Source organism: Vicia villosa, linkage group LG2, assembly GCF_029867415.1.
Source record: "Vicia villosa cultivar HV-30 ecotype Madison, WI linkage group LG2, Vvil1.0, whole genome shotgun sequence".
NCBI classification, from domain to species: domain Eukaryota; kingdom Viridiplantae; phylum Streptophyta; class Magnoliopsida; order Fabales; family Fabaceae; genus Vicia; species Vicia villosa.
Genome location: NC_081181.1, coordinates 116,653,679 through 116,675,630, shown reverse-complemented (window position 1 = coordinate 116,675,630; position 21,952 = coordinate 116,653,679). Strand labels below are relative to the sequence as shown.

Genomic DNA, 21,952 nt, shown 5'->3' with positions numbered 1-21,952 from the left:
ATGACTTTAAATGAACACCAACTGACTTCTTTAGAACATATATAATGCCTACTATAGTAACTGGCCATTGATAATTGTTGGTAGTAATGCTCTCAATCAATTTATAACCTTCTTCATATGAATTAGATGGTAATGCTCTTCCAGAAGATGCATCCAACATGTTTGTTGATTATGGTATCAGTCCATTGTAAAATGTTTCCGACTGAATACATATTGGGATCCCAACGTGTGGACATTGCCTTAACAATTCCTTTAATCTTTCCCAAGCATAAAATAAATACTCAACATATTCTTGCCTAAATTAAGTGATTTCATTTCTCATCTTGGCATTCTTGACAGGAGGAAAATACTTAGTTAAAAACTTTCCAGCCAAGGCATTCCATGTGACTATGGAATCGAGCTCTAAGCAATTTGGCCAGCTTTTAGCTTTATCCCTTAGAGAATATGGGAACAAACTTAATATAAAAGAGTCATTAGTAATCCCAAGAATTTTGAATTTACTAGGAACTTCCAAAAATTTCCTCAAGTGTAAATGTGGCTATTCATTAACATCTCTTGAGTATTAGCCAATAACTTTTAGTATTTGGAACATCAGTCTTTAATTCAAATTGTGACACTCTGATCTTTGGTCGTATGATTCACGTTTTCATGGCATTGGGATCAAACACATCACAATCCCTTATATTTCTTGCTCTATCATTGGCAATCCCAATAATGTCATTTTATGCCATGACTCCTTCTCGCCTCATTTGAAACTCTTCAAAGATTCCTTCAATGTGCTCTTCAAAATGTTCCTCAAAATGTACAAACACAAGAGTGCGAGGAGGCTTCCTAGTAGGTGACCGGTATATTGAAATATCCTTTATAATCTGAGTGTTCTTTCATGTTCAGGATCTACTCTGTATAATGGAGTCAGTAACCACCCATGTCGTGTCACTAGAAGACAGAAAATGTCAAAAGTTCTAATGTACTTTTAAAAACATTTCTTAGAAAATCAATGTGTTATTAATGCAATCCCTGACAGCGGCGTCCAAAACTTGTTGTGTTGTTTGTATGTGTAAGTATAGATAGTCGAATAGTAGTAAGTGATGTAAAAGTAAGAGTATTGAATCTCAATGAGATTGTAATAACTTAAATTGATTCTCACAATAAAATCTTGTGAATAACCATGAGCAACAAGATTAACAATAATAATGATTGTCACAGGTCCAGGTTGAAAAGAAATAAGTGATAATAAATAAGCTAAATCAATAGTGAGAGGCATGTTGGGTAATGATCCATTTAATGAAGTTCATATATTGTGTGTGTGATGAGATCCATCGTAACAGATGAGGCAAAAAGTGATTTAGTGGTGTATGTCTACAACATTAAAGCACATACATTAAGTCAATGGAACAACTCTCAAAGTCTAACAATAACATTAAAGCATGTCTATTTTAACTTATGATTTCCCCTATGGTTGTAGCCATGTATCTCTAATGTGACTAATCTAGTGAATATGTTTATCCTACTATTTTCAACCATATTTACTTATGAATTACATTGGTTAATAGATGTCTCATCCCTTAACCAACTTTTATCTAATTTTAGGGTGATTAAGCTAAGAAACATATGCATATCATTATTTCAAATAGTAAAATGCATCACTTCAAACCACGTCATTTTAACACAAAATACTACTTTTCATTAAACTTCACATTGCTCAACATAAAGAGGTTTAACTCATGATGAGCAAAAGAAACACAAAAACACAAGTTTTTATAGTCAACATTTCTAAACACAAATGAAAAGAAAATGTAAACTTAAGTATGACTTTCTACTCCTTGCAATGTTTCTATCAACAGGCAGCGAGGTCTGTCATGCCAAGATGCTAAATACTTATTCAATTGAGAATGAAAGGAAAGACCTTTCAAATTCTGGTTCAGACAACTTCTTCTTCAACAAGATATTTTTCTAGGTGATTTTTTTTCGTCTCGACTTCTGAATCTCTCTCTATTTCTTCCAAGAGGTTCTTTTTATATCTTCCAACTTTAAGGGTTTTTTCTTGTCATTAGATCACGGGCTTTGTGAATATTCATTGTTTTGGCCCAAGGAAATCAACATATTCCTTCTCCTTTCCCTCGAATCAGCATCAAGTAGTACAACTTCAGTGTGCAGGGGACAACACGTCCTATGGTAAGTTTGATGCGCAGACAAACAAGTAGCGCACGTAATTCAGTGTGTAGCAACTTTTACAAAAAATTTCCATGTAGAATTTGATTTTATCCATTCAGTTTTCCAGTTCACCAGCACTTCATTCTCCACATTGTTTCAACATTTTCCCTAATGTCGAGGAACTTTACTCCTTCTAGCATCATCTAACTCTAAAGCCTACTAGGAAAGAAGGTTGAATTGATACTCCCATTTTTTCATGTAAGAAATTGTCATAGTGAAATCCTACACAAGTTGTAACACTCTATTTATTTTCATAATTTAATTTAATTAATTTAAATAAATTATGGGGAATTATTTGGAATTATGGAAGACTATGAGGAATTAAGCAATTGGGCTTGTGTTGTAGTTAGTAAAGAGAGGGTGCATTGGTAGGCCCTATTACTAATTAAAATAAGTTTATTTCAATTTTAATAAAATAGGAGGAGTTGTGGAATAGAGAGGGTTACAGCATTTTGGGAAAAAAAGAGTCTGAACGTGAAAAGAGAAGAGGAGTGGAGAAGGCGACGCGAGGAAGAACGAAGAATCAACCTTCAGGTAAGGGGGGACTCTTCCGTTTATCTTCTATTATGGGATTATAGGTAGTATGATAGAATTTGATCGTGTTATTCGGATCAATTGGGTTGTGCTTAGGTTGTAGAAATGTTAGGTTTTGGGAGGATTGATGCATAATGATTATATTGATCATGTATTGGTGATAATTGAATGGTTGAATGTATTATAATGTGTTATAATATGTGTTATTTCACTGTATGCGAAATCTGGTTGGAATGAGATTTGTATGGTAGTGATTCGGTGAAAAGAGGGACGAAATCGCAGGCTGTTTTCTGCTATTCGGAGCGCAGGAAATCGCCAGTTCGCGCCGCGTCCAGGAGTTGGCGCCGCGAACTGCTTGGCAAAAGGCCAGGAAGTTTTGTTATGCTCAGTACGCGCCGCGAGAGTATGGTCGCGCCGCGAAGCGTAGTTTCTTCTCGTTCCGCGCCGCGAAACCTTGTTTGCGCCGCGAAGGCGTAGTTTTCGATTCGTTCCGCGCCGCGAACGTGTGTGGCGCCGCGTGCTGTTAGTTGTTGCGACAGGTCATTCTGGAAATGTTTAAAAATGTGTAACTTTTAAACTGTAAGCCGGATCTTGGTGCCGTTTCGAGCACAGTGAAGCTAATCAAATAATTTATACAATCAAATGGTGTTTTGAGCTGTGGCTTGAATTATTTTTAAAACACTCGATTTATTTGTTGTGGTGGGATATGCTTATAGGTACACTAATGAATGTCTTACCTGTATGATGTTGTGGTTATAACTGGTGTTTATTATACATGTATTGTTGGTATGAAATATGTGTTTTACTGATGATTATGACATTGATCGATGTATGTGGGTGATGAGCATGTTATGGTTGATGCATGCATTCATAATCATTTGTGGCTGGTCCTTGACGATGGTGGATCAGTAGTAGCTAATTCCCATTGTGTGGAATTAGTGAGTGGGTGTTGCCGTATCCTTGACGATGGTGGGTCGGTGAGTTGGGTTATCCCAGATTTTGGTACCACATGCATGTAGTTGCATTGCATTAGGCTGTTTTGATGTTATAACATGAATGGAAGATTGTCCAATGTTATAATATGTGTTAATTTGGTTGTTTGCTTACTGATTGTATGTTTTGAATCTGATCATAACTGTAATTGGGTGAATTGCATGTGAAATGATATTTTATTATCTATATCTTATAACATTAGTTAAATGTGAATGAGACTCACCCTTACTGTTGTTATTTTTCAGATTAAGGAGTAGCTCTCGTACTTGGTGAGGATTAGCTCGTCAAGTAGTTCGTTAGAGTCAGTTGGGTCCGTGTCATGCTCTGGTCGTGTAACACTGGGGGCGTCGTTTAGAATTACTTGTTAAACTTTTGTTTTGGATGGATTTTATGTTAACGCCTTAAGTCGGTGACTTGGCTGTTTGTTATTCAGATGTTAAAGATAATTCCGCTGTGTTAAACATGATGATCTGAATAAATTTGATTGACGTTCTCTTTTATGGCATGACATGAGTATTATTGTTTAATTATTTGGAAGTTGTAATGCCCTTTTTCATGTTTACTCTGATTATTATTTATTATTTATGCGGGGTATTAGAAGGGTGTTACACAAGTGACAAACACATAAAACTCATACAAGAGAGCACCATTGTGCTCAACTCATCATGAATGAAAACAACAAAATCTACTTGAATTAACCTACTACAACTTGCTAATAACAAAATAAATTCAAGTAAGAAGATCTTGGACCTCTCATAAATAGTGAGTTATCAATATGATTGGCAAAATCAAAACCAATGATGACCTTCGGGTCATTCGTCCAAGACAATTGGAAACGTGAGATGGCAGTTGCCCCAGTTTTGACCATTGAAGCATCATCTCACCCCTTAACCCTCACAAACTTATCCTTCTAGTATGTTTAAGAGTTAGAATGAGGCTTTAAAAACCTTATTCCTAGGAGACCGATAAAGGTCAGCCAACCATTTTTAGGGATAAGTTAGATACCATAAAAAGAGAAGAATACCCCAACGATATGAGATACCTTTAACTGCCGACATATAATTTTGAACGTCCTAATTATGCCCTAGACATTAGGAGTGACCTGAGAAGGGGCGACATTCACAATCACTAGAAAGTCAGCTTTAAATAGTGTGAAATGGATTAAAACCTCCCAATCATGAATAATAATAAGGTACAAATAGAAATAGGAGGTGTGCGAGCCATCCATAACGGTCATATTGTCCCTCTTCACCTCATATCGTGGCTCCAAAATCACATCGTTCTCATGTCAAGTATTGGAAAGCCCAATTTATCACCAGAAAGCAACTACCATTTTCTTGTCATCATATAAAGACGTAAATTCCTGTACACTGAAGCATTTGTCATCTATTTGTGTCATTACTTCCTGATAAGAGCAGAAAGAGCATGGAAAATACTACTAAAATCACCAGGGATCTAACGTCTCCTGAGGTTTATTTAGTTATGTTAAAGGAGCAACACTCCTTAAAACGCCCCCAAAGTCACACAAAAATCACTACCAAAAAAGGAATGACTAAGGAAATAATGGAGTCATACCTGTTATTATGATTAAAAACTTGTAGTGTAAATGCACTCATCGCCTAAAGGAACCCTTAGTTATATAAGTAATGGTTTAGAAGAAAGTGCAATAAATGATTAAAGAAGGAAAATTGAAATCTTTTTATAGTGTTAGAAATGTCAGCCATAAGGGTAACATAACACCGCTCACTAATCAACTCAACACTTAGAAGAAATTGGAAAGATTCTCCGTGTGAGATACACGTGAAACTCATAAAACTGAGTTTGGCTTCTCATGAAAAAATCATCATCAATTGCATTTAATGTAACACATTCATTCCCTAATTGATGTACGATTTCCCCTAATTGACTAATGATTGATCTTCTTAACCTGATTGACGTTAAAAATCCCTCAATTGACATGGAGATCGCATCACTGGCATTTAGATACTTTTCCCGAAGTCATCCCATGCATAAGGGACTCACCTTACGCTCGACGGACTCACCCCATGCATGAGGGATTCACACGTGTAATAGGAAGAGGACAAACTAATAAACTTAATCATTTTGAAACCCTCAAGCTAGAAAGGAGGACGGGTCATACGTTAGAATGGGTCTGGTTGCATCACAGAGATGTCTGGAAAGACGGGTCATACGTTAGACCGGGTCTGGTTGCATCCGGAGATGTCTGGAAAGCCATACGTTAGGCAGAAGCTGAGCTTGATATGTTAAGAAGTGTCTGTTGGAGATGGACTTAAAGATGCCATATGACTTGGAGAGAATTGATTGTCCTGGTATTTTTAATCGATTTGGACCTTGGATGGGTGTCAGATTTAAATCATTAGCTTGATTGTTTTTGCGTTTGTACCTGTAAAATGACATTTACTTGATAATAATATCAGTTTCATGCAATGTTTATGATGCATGTAATGAATGAGATAAAGTCCTCAAAATAAATGAGGATCTTTATATGTTATGTGTCACTTAGAGCTATATGTAATGCATGTATAATGTATATCATGTATGACTTATGCTATTCAGAGTGTCTTTGAGAAGATAGATCTTTGATATGATTCTGATGCTTGAACTTGTATTGGAGATATGCAACTGGGGATTTATGTTCCCTGCTTGGGGATGAACAATAACTTTGAATGATTGCCTTGATGTACCCTAACTGGGGATAGGAGGGATGGATGACCTTGTATCGGTGAACCAGCAGTGTTTGAAGATATAAACTCCGTTGGGGGACTAAGTCTCTGCTTTGGAGATATCTTCTTGAAGATTACTCTGTGGGGATATAATCCTGTGAAATTGGAGTCGTAGGAAACCATGGATGCCTCAAATATTGCCCCCAATAATTATGGTACTTGTCATTCCTGAACTCATATTGATTGGGACCTGCCAATGAGTATTGGTCGAAGTTTCAACTGGACTTGCATAGATTTGCCCCTGCTAGTAGGGATTTTAAAAAGATTCGCCTCGCGAGGACTTTATGAGGTGTGTACTATGGGTGACATGCCCTTAGTAATCATAGACTTAGGATGATGCCCCATGTTGATTGGGAAGTAGCTGCAGATCCACTTGGGTGTATGCCCATGATTGTTTGGAATCTTGAGAGATTCTTGGAATCTTGACCTGATTGCCCCATATTGATTGACATTTTTTGAGTGATTCTCGGAATCTTGACCTGACTGCCCCAGATTGATTGGATAAACCATGTCATACCCCTTGTATACATAAGAGACATTGCTTTGAAGTGATTTTGTCTGTCGGGATAACTTTCAGTCATTAGTTGTACCATGTGCAAATTCTTCCTGATGCTAACATTCGAAATTATGTAGCAAAATATGTTTAATAATGAATTCATGAGATGCAGCGCATATTTATGTCTTGATTTTTTTGAAAGCATTAAAACAGAAGATGTAAAAAGCGTGATGTTTATAAAAGATGATGTTTGTAAAAGGAGATATCAACTCAGCTTTTATGGCAAACCTTAAGGAGTTAGGATACCTTTTTGGTGACAATATGCTTTCTAACTAACCATGCTTCAGTTAGTACTTTCAAGGGTTGTAACGTGGCTTGGTTCACGGTTTAAGAAACAAAGGATAATGGCTCAAAAATTTATTTATACCCATCCCAATCTTCGTGATGTTCTTCGATCCTATGCTCAGTTAACTCTACATTTAAGCCTTAGCAAAGCTTGAAGTTGTAACATTGATATTTGATAATGGTTAAAGTACTGGAGGTTTATTTGGACAGGCAGTCATCCTTTTTTTTGTAATACTTTCTTTTTGTCGAGGATTTGTAGTGACCTCTTTTGAAATGTTTTCTTTTGTCGAGGAAATTTTTTAGCAACCTCCTTTTTAACTTTGATTTTGTTATCCCTAACTTTTGCATGAACTGTTTATTTTGAGATTACAGTCAGCGGGATGTTTGATTTTTGATAAGTCTCCTTCATAGGTTTTGACTTAACAGTTTTTTTCTTTTTGGTGGATATTGACTGTCTGGCTTAATGATTGCGGGAACCCATCATTATTTGTGTAAACAGTGGCTAGTATAATTCAGTTAACTGAGTAACTACCCTGCCCCAGGTTATGATTAAGGGTTTTAAATTGTACAAGAAATAAAACTCCTACGCCTTAGGCTCAAAGGGGTTGACAAGGGATTAACATCCTTATATCTCCACTATTTAGGAATTAAAACAATGTCTGTACATCGTCAGCATAGTCCGTTCAAAAGCATACTGTATGAGGTTGCGGTATCGTTTTCGTCATCCTCCCTCAAAAGGCTTACAGCTTAGCAGGAGTCGAATATCACAAAACAAAAACAAGTAAAGACACAATTTAAAATGAGTGATAGCGAAATAATCTATTCAAGACAAACATATGCAATGCACTGATGATGATTATTAAAACAGATAATGTCTATCATAAGTCGAATGTTTAAACAAACAGGATAGAAATTGCAAATGAAAGTAAAGCTAATGAACCAATAGTCTATCCTTTCTAGACATTAATCAATCTTGTCATGATTAGGCATGGGATCAGTGATTACCATAGGGGTCTTAGGATGGTTGAATTTAATTTCCCGATCATTGATCATATCTTGCATCTTATTCTTCAGTGCCCAACAGCTATTGGTGTCATGTCCAGGACTATTGGAGTGATATGCACGCCTCGCGTTGGGATTATATCGAGGAGAGGAAGTGTTAGGATTTGGATGAGGAGATATTTATGTAAGTAGCTCTGCTTTCAACAAGTATTGCCATGCTTAAGTTAAAGGCATGTTGATCTTAAGGAACTGTCTTTTGGGCGCGCCCTGTTTACGTTGTTGTTGTGGAACTGGTGTAGAGATTCAGAGTATCAAGGGTTCAGGCTTCCGGAGCGTAACTTGTGTAGATATTCATACCATTTGGGGTTCAGGCTTCTGAAACATATCTGGCGTAGATTTCAGAACATCCGGTAGTCAGGCTTCCGGAACATATCTGGCGTAGAATTCAGATCATTCGGGGTTCAGGCTTCCGAAACATATCTGGCGTAGATTTCAGACCATTCGGAGTTCAGGCATCCTAAACATATCTGGCGTATATTTCAGACCATTCGGGGTTCAGGCTTCCGAAACATATCTAGCGTAGATTTCAGACCATTTGGGGTTCAGGCTTCCGAAACATATCTGTCGTAGATTTCAGACCATTCGGGGTTCAGGCTTCCGAAACATATCTGTCATAGAATTCAGATCATCCGGGGTTCAGACTTCTGGAGTGGATTTTTCAGGAATCTGGGGTTCGAGCTTCCAGATTGTACGTTTGAAAGTGATTGTTTTGATGATATCTGTCCGACCAGTTGGTCGACCTGAAAGATAAAGTTAGTTCTATGTGATGTTATGAATGCAAATGCAACATTTTCAAGGATCTAAAGAAATTTAGTTTGCGATAATAGATTGTAGCTTTGCTGAAGAACTTTCATTTTTGGTCTTCGAACATCCTTCTTTGAGAATCAATCTCACCATATCGAGTGGGTCATAACATCTGATTCGGGATACTCGTTTCTGAGTTTGAAAGCATATGGCTGGAGGAAAATAAATCCTCTTACCCCTTGATAGGTACTGAGTCTCTGAATTGGAATACAAATGGCCAGAGGAAAATAAATCCTCTCGCCCCTTGATGAGAATTTAGTCCTTGATAATGGCACCTGAGATTGTGAGCCCTAAATTCCTACGATCCTTTAAAGGGTTCGTTCACATGCTATGTTATGATGTCATGATGTCATGCGAATGTAATGTATCATGCAAAACATAAGGTAATAAGGACGAATGAGCCCACAAGAAAAACCTGCAACGAAACCAAAGGGTTAGTAGCACACACAAGCAAGTCACACAAGTGTCCTTAGGTTTAGAGGCTTGCATGGAGTTTGACCAGGTGAGATACCCTTCCCAAAAGGTACTTCTATGGATAAAGAGATTTCAGTAACAGGGTTCTACCAGTTACTCAGAATTGTCATCCCTTCTAAAGCACCCTCGAACATGATACACACATACCACGCAATGATACTTTAAGAAGAAACCTATCTGAGTTGTAGTATCGGGTCGCGACCATAACTTGACGTGCATCAAGAATATCCCTCCCACTACATTCCTAAAAGTCAGGATGGGTTAAAGGTGACTAAAGGTCCTTAAGCTCGGACGCACCCAAAGGTACATACGTAAACCTCTCTCATGCAAAAGAGGTACATAATAACTAGTGGAGGCCTAACTCAAGCGCGAACTCTCATATTGACCAATCCCAAGCATGCACAAGGGAGGTCTCCATGACTATGCCGCTCCTATCTTAAGTGTACTTGAATCCGGGTATAGGATTCGTCCTTCATTTAATTCCCAAGCAACCTTTAAAGTAAAGCAAGCAAAACAAACAATTGAAAACATTTAAGTGATCCTAAACTTTAAGGTAACCCCTCTTTTTATTAGAAATCCCCAGCAGAGTCGCCAGTTCTGTAATACGGTGGAAGAACTGACTTTTTAAGAAATGTTGCGGATAGCAAGAGCCGCCACCGACTTTTATTTTATCCAATTGGAAAGGCTAAAAGAATAGAAAAAGACCTTTTAAAAGACTTTGAGTTCGGGGGGTAGGTTATACAAAGGGAAGGTGTAAGCACCCTTTGTATCCATGGTTATCCATGGTTATCCATGGGCTCTTAATTGCTTAGCTCACTTGTTTTCAAAATATTTGAAGTGTAGTGTGTGAATATGAAAAGATAAAGATTTTAGCTTGTAAATAAGCGTAGCCTTGAATTGATTTGAAAATAGTGTGGAAAAGGTTTTTGAATTTGAAAAGAGAAAGCATTTAAGAGTACCTACCCTAAGTTAGAAAAAAAATGTTCTTTTAGCTTTTCAGGATGAAGGGGCTATCCATACCATAGGAGGGTAGGAAGTTCTTTCATTGGATATTGAAGGGTCATCGAGAAGTATCGTTCGCCATAAAACTGTCCCTGCCATGTAGAGGTATGTAGTCTTTAGGGAAGCGTATAATAGTCATTAATCTTTTTAGGCATCATGCGAGGATACCTTAGCAATTGGGACAATCATCATGTTTTACCAAGGCAGCATAGAGGGACTAGATCTCATAATGATTTCAATGATTAAGGCAACCTTTGCTTTAGGTATCCTCGGAATCGAGGGACTTGACTATTTCGAAATTCAAAAGGCAACAGGCAACAAGGCAACAAGAAAGGTTACCCTAAAGGTGTGTGGGTGCACAATCAAGTGATTAAATTCAGATAATTATCTTGTAAAAATTAGTGATTCTATGTTCAATTCAAGGTTGCACTCCCTAGGATTACTAACCACATCAGTTATAATAAATAGTTAAAAATCCTATGCTATTACAATAAACACCTATTAATGCGGGAAAATAAAGAGAGAAAAATAAACCTAATTACTATTACAGTAAAACCCTGAAGGGTAACAGAAAATAAAAGGCAGAAAGAAAGGTAGAAAACTTTTTGTACATGGCTTTGAGGCAGATACAATAAAATAGATCAAAAATTAAAATTGTTACAACCTCGGAGCAGATACAAAAATTATGAATAATTTGGCAAATAATAGAAAGGCAAGGCCAAAGGGCAAACCCCGAACGGGACAAAGTTAACCATGGTTAATAGAAAGGAAACAAGTTAAAAACATAAACCTTAAGGGTTTGTAAAAAACCTAATGGTATTAAATTAATTATTACAGTTAAAAATCTAATGAAAAAACTAAGAGAAAACCTAAGGGGAAGGCCTAAGCCTACAGTTTCTCACATTACTGGGAAGGCCTAAGCCTACAGTTTCTCACATTACTGATAGTCACATGGTTTTGATTAAAAAGGCTAAAATTAATTTTTAATTACTAATTAATTAACCTAAAAATTAGTTTACTAATTAATTAACCTAAAACTAATTAATTAAATTAATTCTAATTATATTAATCCTAATTAATTAATCGTTATTAAAAAATAAAAGTTTGATTTTATAAAAGAATTTCTTATTTTTAAAGAAAAAAAAAAGAAAAGAGAATCACTTTTGAAAAGAGTTTTTAAAAAGAAAGGAAGGAATAAAAAACAATTGAAATATATAAAAAAAAAATTATAAAAACCTGGTGTTTGGATCTGGTCCTTGAGGGTGCATCATGGGAAAGTGGCCAACAAAGTGTTTGGCCAAAACAGAATTAATGGTTAATTAAAAAATGGAGTGAAAAACAAGTGTCAGGAATGAGAGATAAGATTTACACCCGCTCCTCTTTGGTCAAAGGAAGTATCTGCAAAGATATTATAATAATAAGAATAAGAATAACAATAAAAATAATAATAGTAATAATAATAACCTGATTTGGCCAAATTTCAAAAGGTTTTTGGCCAAATACAAATAACCTTGATTTGGCCAAATACCAAAAGGTTTTTGGCCAAATACGAATAACCTTGATTTGGCCAAAAGCCAAAAGACTTTTGGCCAAAAAACACTTGGGATACCCCTTGAGATCAAGGGATAAAGCTCCTTCCACTTGGTCAATCCATATGAAACCTGTTCATAAACTGCACTGTTACGGTTAAGAAAACAAATGGAAAAATAGAAAAGTCGTCAAAATAAATTCAAAAAAATATTAAAACCTGATTATAAATCAAATAAAATAAGAATACGAAGCTACAAATTTTTTGAGATTTTTCTGAAAATATGAAAATAGAAATTAAATCGAATAAAATAGAAAAACGAGGAATTTGCGATTTTGAGCGTCGAAATCCTTTAGAATTTTATTCTAAGGGAGTATTGTTCCTCGATTTTTTTCTGAACTTCTGGAAAAAATTCGAAGCAAATCGAAACAGTAGTTTCAGAATTCGGCAGATAGGCTGGAAAATATATCACTCTACTGCAACCGGAATTAGAGTGACAGAAGATTATTCGTGATGGTCAGAAACGATGGTAAAGGGTTTTTTGTGGATGGGTGTAAAATTATGAGAGTTGTTGATTGTTAGTGTATGGGAATGAAGAATTTAGTAGAGGTGAATGGTTGGTGAATAAGGGTTGTTAGTTATTTATAAGAAAACATTAGGTTAAAAGGAAAATGAGCTTGGACCTCACTAAGAGCTTAATTTATTTTATTTTCCTTATTTTGAATTATTTAAATGAATAAATCAAAACAATTGAAATAAAATGATTTAAGGGGGGGTTGGATTAAAACTGTGGCCCAATAATGAAGTTGCTCAATTTGGACTTTATGCACTGACTCAAAATTTCCCAATTTTTACCAGCCATAATTTTCACAATTTTCATTATTTGAGAATAATTTTGAATTTGTTGGGAAGCTTGGGATGTCCTTGTTTACGGTGATTTCCGGTAAACAACCGCTAGTCTTCCAAACTATAGAATATACTTTGGTTACTCGCAGGATCGACTAGATTGATCCTAGGACATAGTCAAAAAGGTTGTTATTTGTGATGAATTGGTTCATATTGGTTGATTACTTGATCTTCGATATTAGAAATAAATAGACAAAATATAAAGACTAACAATCACCTTGTTATACACGTAAATTTAACTCTGGCGAAAGATAGAGTAAAGATAAACTTGCAAGAAACTTAAAGTACAAGAATGTAACTTGCAGAAAGTAAAGACTTCGAAATAAGTTTAAACGAAAGATAAAGTTGCAAGAATGTAAATGGCTGGAATGTAAGAAAGATAGAAAAATATTGAAAAGATACTTGCATAAAGATGAATACAAACATATTTAAGATGGTGGTGTCATACGTACATTTCTCAGCGAACTCGTTCTCTTAACGCTTGATACTTGAGTAATTTGTGAGTGATTTGTACAAAATGAACACACGGAATCCTAACATTAAGACCCTTATTTATACTAATTTCGACCCTAACGGTCCTACACTAACATGACGCCACGTTGCTCACATGCATACGCTTCGAATCCCTGGGGCGCCATCTGTCCTTATTCGGTTACACAGACTCTTTTGAAATTCAAATCCTCCCGCCTGAATCCTCTTTCGATACGTGGCAACGTGATCAGAACCGAGAATTCTACGAAAACACGCCAAGCTTCAGTACCCTTCGTGTTTCGTAAAAACGCTTAAGTCTTAAAGATAATTTACTTCAAACTAGCTCCAATACTTATTATCTTTGTTTCAACTTAAACAACATCCTCGAACATGGCCATCAGTAGCCATTTTATTTCTCGAAATGGTCATCAGTAACCATTCTTCCTTGAACTTTAATCCTTCAAAGAATATTTTTCTTCAAACGAAATCTCTAGCCAACTAATTGCCCCCAATAAATGCCTGTTTTGAAAGCAAGAGAAATAGCCGTTTCTTGTCGTGGTGAGATTTCGTCTTACTCATTCTTTAGAGTTCCAAGATAACTGACTAACGTCATAATCATTTAAGACTCAACTTTCAAAACGTCTTGTCATTTTCAAAAACGTCTCCTCAGAACGTGCATTCCCACGTTTTGTCATTACTTGTGATCATTACTCCTATATACTAGGAGTAAGGCTAACAACTATTCGACCGCCGTTGGATTAAATCAACGTTTGCCGCGTGTCCTTTGACCTTTACCCAAAAGATTTTAAAGGGTTTCCGTTAAACCTTTAAATACTCGAACCTTTGCCTTTACACAACTTCCACTTTCCTTTTCCTGCGATTACCACAGAAAAGAAATCCTCTTTGGTTTTGTTTAACCCAGTTCTTAAATCAAACTCGTCCATGGCGTCTTCTTCAAATGCTCTCCAACCTATTCAAAAGCTTCAAAATCCCACACAGATAGGGAATCAACAACACATTCCAGACCCAAATGCCGGAGAGGCTCGCGCTATCTACGCTTCTCAGGTAATCATTCCTTTTGAACTTTCTGGAAAAACTCATGCCTTCATGGGTCCTTTACCTGGAGAAAACAACCCTTCTCTGGGTAAATTTTTCCCTTCTTATTATAAAACTAGGCCTTTGGTTAGTAAGAACAAAATAGATGAAGATGGCCATCCAATCTTAGCTAAACCTGACAATGCAGATGATACTTCGATTGAAGCTACTGCGGCCTTAGAAAAAATTAGGTTAAACTACGTAACCAATTTCGTGAAAGTCTTTAGGTCAATTCCTTTAGCAAACGATCCAGACCTATATTACGCTTGGTTAAGCAAAGTAGAAAAACAAAAGGCTTCGTTTTGGAAGAAACTAGGGATTTATGACCTAATCCAGTTATCCAAACCAGGTTTAGAATACAACCAAACCATGTTAGTAGCATCAGTACACTTCTGGGATGCTTCTCACAATACTTTCCACCTTCCTTGTGGAATGATCACCCTTACTCTCTTCGACGTAGCCGCTATCACCGGGCTTCGACCAATTAGGGAAATCTCCGATCCCAACTTCATGGATACTGACACCATCCATTTTAATGAAGCAACAGTCACCTATACTGCTTTTATCCAAAGATACCATGTCCAAACGGCTATAGAAGTCACGGATGAAGAACACATTGCATTTCTAGCACTCTGGCTTTCGAGATGCGTTTTTTGTTCTAGGTCTATCCAAGTGGCAAAAAGATACCATTGTATGGCTAACCAGATAAATGCTGGGAAAAAGTTAAACCTAAGCCAGTTAATTCTAGGATTCCTTTACGAGAATCTTGGTGAAGCAACAAATCTTGTCAAGAACTACAAAACAGGATCTCTTCTTTTTGCTGGCCCCTTCTGGTTGTTGCAACTATGGCTCAATGCCACTTTCGAGGATCATCTCCCATATAAAGGTGTTGTGAATAAAGAAGATGTAGCTATAAAACATCGAACAGTGGAAGGAACCAGATTGACTCACCTAACTCCAAAAGAAGAAACGGGAAAGCTTCGCGAAACCTTTTTAGCGTACATGGTGATGTTTGCTAAACGTTATCAGTTTAGTCCTTCCATGGCTCCCTTTGTAAAAAGGACAGTAGGTCCTGAATGGTTCACTCGAGAATTTCCAGCAACTTCTCTAGACCAACAAGCCGAATCCATGGTTATTTGGGAAGCTTTCCTCACTCCTAAACTGTTATACCATCGACTTCGATCTCCCAAAAGCCATTGTTGTCTCCTTTACTACCAACCAAATCTGGTATCAAGACAATTTGGGTTGGTTCAACTGAAACCAAAATGTATATATGACAAAAGGAATCACATGTGTCTACACACTCTGCATTTAGCTGAAGATGAGTATGAGTCCAAGATTTCTAAATACGTCGGCATCACAACTCTCTCTCCCATCTCCTTCGAACCTGCCTTTTACTCTACCATATATTTTCATCAATGGTGGACAGATTATTATACTACGCAAATCTTCGACGCTGAAAGCCTTATTCAAGAACTAACTGAAGCTTTTGCTGATGTGCAGGCGAACTTCCATAAAGGTACTTCGACTCATATTAAAGAAATCCAAGCCTTTCAAAAATTCTTTGAAACTATTTACAGGCCTGATGACCTTAGTCGGACCGTTCGTGAAGCTGCGGTCACTTTACGTGAAAAGTTTTCTGCTAAACTGGATAAGTTAAAATTGCCCACGTATGTTCGACCTAAACTACGTTATGAAGTGGCTTTTAAACTTAATCCTCCAAAATTCCCTCCACTACCTAGTGCTGATTTTGGTGTGGCTCTAAGTCCTCCTTTTCCAGACTGGTTTGTGTGTGGGAATATTCCCAAAATTCTATGCGAACAATCTAAAAAACGCGCTGAACGGGTGGTTCCGACTAAGCACACCTTGGATAATTTCAATGGACATCTTCATTTAAGTCTTGAGCATGTTCGTGTTTTGACTCCTATACCTGAAGGTTGGAGTTTGAATTATCCCTCGACTAACTTTCTTTCTTTTCTCAAATACTAACTTCTATTTTGTTCGCAGCCGTGAGTCGAAAGAGGGTTATTAAGGAAACCCCTGCACAGAAAGGCGCTGGAGCCTCGAAAAGCACCAAGACTAGTGGGATTGACTCTGTCACTACTGGCAAAAAACCCACGGTATGTACATACCTTATATTCTAACTTGTGCAATTTTATGAATATCACTCACTTTGATTAATGTGCATTTTCAGAGTTCGAAGCCTCTGACACCTTCAAAGCGGAGAGTTTCTACCACTAATGCTTCTGATGATGAAGATAGATCCCCTCCTCGTACCAGACAAGCAGCAAAGAAAAGACAAAAGGCTACCGTTCCTTTAACTAAAGAAAAGGGATCTGGGACTTCGAAGCTTGCTTCCTCGAGTGATAAGGTATCTTCTGAAGAATCTCCTGTGAAGGTTACTAGCACTATCCCAGTTATGGAGAGCCATAACTCGAGCCCAGATAATATCCCAACCAAGGTATTTGGATTTCATAACATAACCACTTTTCATACTTAACTTCAACAGCTAAGTTTACATCTTACCTTATAAATGTAGGATGACGTGGGCATGGCCACTTCTGATCTCAACACCTCAAATATCAATATTGATCTTGATAATCTTCAAGGTATGCGTTCTTCCCTTTTTAATTGAGACACCAATTTTCAAATTTCCTGTCTTAATAAGTTTTAATTGCACGTACAGGTATTCCTCGACGTAAATCTCCTGCTCTTTCTACAATTCTCGAAGATGTTCATCCTATTGCAACTATCGTTCCAACTGTGCATGCTGAAGAAAGTCATTAAAATGATGCTTCTCCACCCACCTATCAAGACAAAGACATGGAAGAAAATCATCAATGTTCTAACAGTGGCAATGTAGTTGAGCAGCCAACTGGAAGCAAAGACACTATCTCTGAACATGAGGCTGCGGATGAGGCTTCCAATTTTCCTGTGCCAGATAAGAATGAAACTTCGACCTTCGGGACTATAGTTACTCCTGTGGCTACTTTGAAGCAGACCCCTGCAGCGCTTACTCCTACAGAACTAGAGCAACTCAAGAACACTGATCCTGTAAGCTTCCTCAAGACTATGATGAATGCTGATAATGTTTCGCCTATCAGGCTTGAAACTTCTTCGAAAGTCTTGGCGGAAGGTGGTAAGAAGGATGATATTCCAGACCTCCTTCGTCAAATAAAGGAAAAGTTCTTTGAAACCAACCTCGTCGAAGGTCTGAGAAAGGATTCCACCAGCTGTTTTGGTTTGAGCAATCTTTTGAAGAAGGTGGATTTACTCTTGGTCTCAGAGGAAGTCTCACAAGTAATCGTTTCACTGAGTTCGCTGATTGAACAACTTCAAGCTGAAATTCTTTGAAAGCGAAACGTTGATGAACAACTCAAAGCAAAAGTGACTTCTCATAGTTCTTCGTGGAAAACTGCTGGTGATGCAACAAAAAAGGCTGATGCCCTTAAGCTTGAGCGTTCGAGACGCCAAAAAGAATATGAGACTTGTAGAGCAAATATTGAATCCTGGGAACAAGAAATTAAACGCCTCGATGAGCAGATAAAAACTGCCAGGTCTTGCCAGGAGGAAATCAAACAATCCCAACAGGAAGAATTGACTGAAGTGGCGCAGTTGGGGATTCGACACCTCGAGACGGCACAGAAATTAGTGTCAGAAATCGAAGAGCTGAAAAAACAACAAGCATTAATCGAACGCCATTTGTCTCTATGGGAATCCCAATACTCCAAGATGAAAGATAATCTTCCTAAGGACTTTGATTAATTGTTTTAACCCTTGTACTATTTTTTGTATTTCGTACTTAGTCCTCATTTTGTAATCAAACTATCCAAGGAATGTATGTGCCATTTGTTAGAACAAGATTTGTTCTGATCAATATTCTTATTTTTGATGATAACAATGTATATGAATTTTGTATGAGATAATGTGGTACTCTAATACTATGCAATTTCCATTTCAAGAATTATATAAAGAGTATGCACAAAATCAGCGCAAGAAGCACTGACTCAGAAGGTTCAGCATGCAACATCAGAACATGGTCTGGCAAGACATCAGAAGATGGTCAAGCAGAATAAGAACATGGTCTATGGAAGCATCAGAAGAACTTGAGATCAGAAGCAGAAGCACTGAAGTTCTCATGGTATCACGCTCAGAAGCACTTCAAGGTCAGAAGACAAGAAGATGCTCTGCACCAAGCTGTTTGACTCTGATGATATTCAAACTTTGTTCACACAAACATCAGATCAGAAGCAAGTACTAGCTGGCAGGCTACGCTGACTGACAAAAGGAACGTTGAAAGCTATTAAAGGCAACGTCAGTAGACACACTGAAAGCAAGGCTCGAGGTAGTTGACAAAAGAGTGAAACATTAAATGCAATGTTGTACGGAATACACAAAGCATTAAATGCTCCCAACGGTCATCTTCTCAAACGCCTATAAATAGAAGTTCTGATGAGAAGCTGAATATAACACTTGCGCAAATATACAGAAACGCTGTCAAATTCAAAAAGCTCTCAAACTTCATCTTCAACCTCACTACATTGCTGTTGTAATATATTAGTGAGATTAAGCTTAAACTTAAGAGAAAATCACAGTTGTGATAATAACTTTATTAAAAGCATTGTAACTCTTAAAAGAATTTGTTTACATTAAGTTGTAAGAACTAGAGTGATCAGGTTATTGATCAGTATACTCTAGAAAGTCTTAGAGGGTATCTAAGCAGATTGTTCCTAGAGTGATCAGGTTGTGATCAGTATACTCTAGAAGACTTAGAAGTTGTCTAAGTGGAAAACCATTGTAATCTCGTGTGATTAGTGAATTAAATCCTCAGGTGAGGTAAATCACTCCAAGGGGGGTGGACTGGAGTAGTTTAGTTAACAACGAACCAGGATAAAAATCATTGTGCAAATTGTTTTTATCTTACAAGTTTTAAAGCTACACTTATTCAACCCCCCCCCCCCCCTTTCTAAGTGTTTTTCTATCCTTCAATTGGCTTCAGAGCGCCGGTTCTAAGGTGTAAGCACTTAACCGTGTTTAGAAAAGATTCAGGAAGAGAAAAACGCTTAAGTCAAGATGGCTGGTGAAGATCCATCAAACACATCTACATCTGGCTCTGCTGAGCAATACAATGGAAATGGTAACAATGGTTATACTAGACCACCAGTATTTGATGGTGAAAACTTTGAATACTGGAAAGATAAACTTGAAAGTTACTTCCTTGGTTTAGATGGTGACTTATGGGATCTGCTGATGGATGGTTACAAACATCCAGTGAAAGCTACTGGCGTAAGGCTTATAAGACAAGAAATGAATGATGATCAAAAGAAGCAATTCAAAAATCATCATAAGTGTAGGACTGTTTTGCTGAATGCTATCTCTCATGCCGAATATGAGAAGATATCTAACAGGGAAACTGCCTATGACATATATGAGTCATTGAAAATGACCCATGAAGGAAATGCCCAAGTCAAGGAGACTAAAGCTCTTGCCTTGGTCCAAAAATATGAAGCCTTCAAGATGGAGGATGATGAAAACATTGAGAAGATGTTCTCAAGATTTCAAACGCTAACTGCTAGATTGAGAGTTCTTGACAAGGGATACACAAGGGCTGATCATGTCAAGAAGATCATCAGAAGCTTGCCAAGAAGATGGGGTCCTATGATGACTGCTTTCAAGATTGCCAAGAATCTGAATGAAGTCTCTCTTGAAGAATTGATCAGTGCTCTGAGGAGTCATGAAATTGAGCTGGATGCTAATGAACCTCAGAAGAAAGGTAAGTCTATTGCATTAAAATCTAATTATAAAAAATGCACTAACGCTTTTCAGGCTGAAGAAGTAGATTCTGAAGAATCAGAATCAGAAGTAGAAGATGAACTGTCCATGATCTCCAGAAGTGTGAACCATCTCTGGAAGAGCAAACAAAGGAAGTTCAAAAGCTTCAGAAGTTCAAAGAAGCCTGAAAGAGGTGAATCTTCTGGAGGCAGAAGATCTGACAAGAAGAAGGTCATTTGCTATGAGTGCAATGAGCCTGGACACTTCAAGAATGAATGTCCAAAACTTCAGAAGGAGAATCCCAAGAAAAAGTTTCATAAGAAGAAAGGTCTTATGGCGACATGGGATGATTCTAAATCAGAATCAGAATCAGACTCTGAAGGAGAGCAAGCAAATCTTTCACTAATGGCCACCGTGGATGATGGATCAGGATCTACATCAGAATCAGATTCTAAAGAGGTATTTTCTGAACTATCTAGAGAAGAGTTAGTTTCCAGTTTAACTGAACTTCTGGAACTCAAGGCTCATCTTAGTATCAAATACAAAAAGCTGAAAAAGCAATTTGAATTTGAAACTAAGAAGCTGGAAGTGGAAAATTCTGAACTGAAGGAAAAAGTTTTAAAATTATCCAAAAATATTGGATCTCCTTCTGAATCAGAAAAATCCATTCCTAGTCTCAATCATATTCTGAAAGAATATGACTCGAGCTTCAGAAAGTTCCTATCTAGAAGTATTGGCAGAAGTCATCTTGCTTCTATGATATATGGTGTTTCTAGAAACAAAAGGTTTGGTTTTGGCTATGAGGGTGATACCTCACACAAATTTGAACCGGTTGATGATTTGAAAATCACATACAAGCCATTGTATGATCAGTTCAAATATGGCCACTCACATGATATTAGGCTCACTTCACATGCCAAAAGCTTTAACACTACACACACCAAAAAGCAAGTGACACAACCTAAAAAATATCATGCTGCCAAACCTAAAGAATATCATATTGTTCCTCCTGTTACTTATAATGCTAAACCCAAGTTCAATCAGAACTTGAGGAAAACTAACAAGAAAGGACCCAAGAAACTGTGGGTACCTAAGGAGAAGATAATTTCTGTTGCAGATATCCTTAGCAGCAAAGAAGACAAAGCAAAAAATGTCATGGTACCTGGACTCTGGGTGCTCGCGACACATAACGGGAAGAAGGTCTATGTACCAAGACCTGGTGTTTAAATCTGGTGGAGAAGTCAAGTTTGGAGGAGATCAGAAGGGCAAGATTATTGGCTCTAGAACCATAAGTATTGGTAACTCTCCTTCCATAACTAATATACTTCTTGTAGAAGGATTAGCGCATAACTTATTGTCCATAAGTCAATTAAGTGACAATGGTTATGACATAATCTTCAATCAAAAGTCTTGCAAGGCTGTAAGTCAGAAGGATGGCTCAATCCTATTTTCAGGCAAGAGAAAGAACAACATTTATAAGATTGATCTTTCAAATCTTGAGAAGCAGAAGGT

At 37.3% G+C, this 21,952-nt stretch overlaps 1 non-coding gene across 1 annotated transcript; it reads left to right on the top strand.

The window, feature by feature from the left end:
- Positions 1 to 218: 218 nt before the first annotated feature.
- LOC131654406 (small nucleolar RNA R71) lies at positions 219 to 325 on the top strand. Its single transcript, XR_009299446.1, has one exon. It is a non-coding gene; the product is annotated as a small nucleolar RNA R71 (small nucleolar RNA).
- Positions 326 to 21,952: the final 21,627 nt, after the last annotated feature.